Raw genomic sequence first — 2,500 nt, forward strand, 5'->3', positions numbered from 1 at the left:
TGAATTGGCTAGCGAGGCTAATATCCCTGCCTAGCGAGGCTAATATGCCCGCAGGAATGCAGGCAGAATGGGCTAGCGAGGCTAATATCCCTGCCTAGCGAGGCTAATATGCCCGCAGGAATGCAGGCAGAATGGGCTAGCGAGGCTAATATCCCTGCCTAGCGAGGCTAATATGCCCGCAGGAATGCAGGCAGAATGGGCTAGCGAGGCTAATATCCATGCCTAGCGAGGCTAATATGCCCGCAGGAATGCAGGCAGAATGGGCTAGCGAGGCTAATATCCATGCCTAGCGAGGCTAATATCCCTGCCTGGCGAGGCTAATCTCCCCGCCTGGCGAGGCTAATAGCGTGTGAGACAACACACAGACAACACGGAGACAACACACGGACAACACGGAGACAACACGCCTGGCGAGGCTAATTCCCCTGCCTGGCGAGGCTAATTCCCCTGCCTGGCGAGGCTAATATGGCTGCACGCTAGCATGCCAACGAATGCCAAACCTCGAAAACTCAATTTTATTTCAAATATCCCCCTGCATTTTATGTTGCAAACCTATAGGGGACGATTTTTAGGACATTTTAAGATTGACATATCGTCATTTGGTCGAGTTTTCAGTTTATTTTGATTTTCTACATCTCAGAAACGAGAAATATCATATCAAATCGAAAACTCATCCAAATGACCTGAAATCAACTTCTAAATTTCTCTAAAATCATTGCTTACAGTTCTGAACCATAAAAGATATACACTTTTACAAGTGAAACGGAGTTGGAAATTTCCAAAGCCAAGAACGCGACATGGCCTTGCCTAGAGTGCAAATGCCATGTCAAGGCCGCATTCTGTTCAACTTTGCCCGCACTATAATTTGACCATAAATAAGTCTCTATTTTAAGGAAATTTTGCAAGTGGTAGCAGTCCGAAACATCAAGCGGTTTGTCATTTTCGATTTTCGACATTCTGCCCCTTTTGGAAAATAAAAACAAATACTTCTGGGTCGAAATTAAATATGGCCTTTTTCCACAAGGTGCCTGACATTATTCTGAGTGTCCCTGCAAAAAATCTCGATTTTATACCAAATGTACAATTAGTTATGGCGTTTGCCCCTCCTCGGAAATCCCATGTTTCCCCCTGCCCTTCCCAGTTTTCTCCAATATGCTCTATAGGGGAGTAGTGGTTCTCTGCAAAATGACCCCCTTGCAGAGACCGCCTCCCCTGCCCCCAGTAGTCCCTCCCCCTTCCCCCAATTGCTTATATACGATATTTGCTGCCTCGAATGTCCCTAACAAACAATTATAAGCAATTGAAAACGGATTTAAGAGGGATTTAGGAGGTGTTCTTCGCCCAGCTGGGGGGGTGATGAACACCATGAAGGGGGGGTCATGTGGGATCGGTGTTGCCTCTAGTCCACTGAAACGATGTCAGTAACCGCTCAGATCAATCAAAGGGAGGGATAGGAGCCCGTCGGTATCGAGAAATTGTGCTTCGGCACTCGATTTGCGACATAAACAAATGCTGTGAGGGGAGGAAGGTGTCGGTGTCGATGAACTCAGTTCAATGCGCGAGTAATAAGCAGGCCGGGGGACTGGGCGCGATGCAAAGTGCTTCGGCATTCGATTTGTGAAAAGCGAGGGCGGCGATGGGGGGAAGGTGCCGGTGTCGGAACCCACTAGTACGCGCAAGTAGATGTATTTCGAAAGCGCCGAGCGGGGGGAAGGTGCCGGTATCGATGAACCCTCTTCAATGCTTGCAGTAATAAGCAGATCGGGTGTCGGGGGCGATGCAAAGCTCTCGGAAGCTCCGTTTGTGAAAAGCGAGCGCGGCGAGCGGGGGGAAGAGATGCCGGTGGCCGAAATATACTCACCTCAATGCTCGAGTAGTGGCAAATCGGGTTCCGCGGCGCAATGCAGAGTGCTTCGGCACTCGATTTGCGACATAAACAAATGCGGCGAGGGGAGGAAGGTGTCGGTGTCGATGAACTCAGTTCAATGCGCGAGTAATAAGCAGGCCGGGGGACTGGGCGCGATGCAAAGTGCTTCGGCATTCGATTTGTGAAAAGCGAGGGCGGCGAGGGGGGGAAGGTGCCGGTGTCGGAACCCACTAGTACGCGCAAGTAGATGTATTTCGAAAGCGCCGAGCGGGGGGAAGGTGCCGGTATCGATGAACCCTCTTCAATGCTTGCAGTAATAAGCAGATCGGGTGTCGGGGGCGATGCAAAGCTCTCGGAAGCTCCGTTTGTGAAAAGCGAGCGCGGCGAGCGGGGGGAAGAGATGCCGGTGGCCGAAATATACTCACCTCAATGCTCGAGTAGTAGCAAATCGGGGTGCCGCGGCGCAATGCAGAGTGCTTCGGCACTCGATTTGCGACAAAAACAAATGCGGCGAGGGGAGGAAGGTGTCGGTGTCGATGAACTCAGTTCAATGCGCGAGTAATAAGCAGGCCGGGGGACTGGGCGCGATGCAAAGTGCTTCGGCATTCGATTTGTGAAAAGCGAGGGCGGCGA

Source organism: Argentina anserina, unplaced genomic scaffold, assembly GCF_933775445.1.
Source record: "Argentina anserina unplaced genomic scaffold, drPotAnse1.1, whole genome shotgun sequence".
Taxonomy (NCBI): Eukaryota; Viridiplantae; Streptophyta; class Magnoliopsida; order Rosales; family Rosaceae; genus Argentina; species Argentina anserina.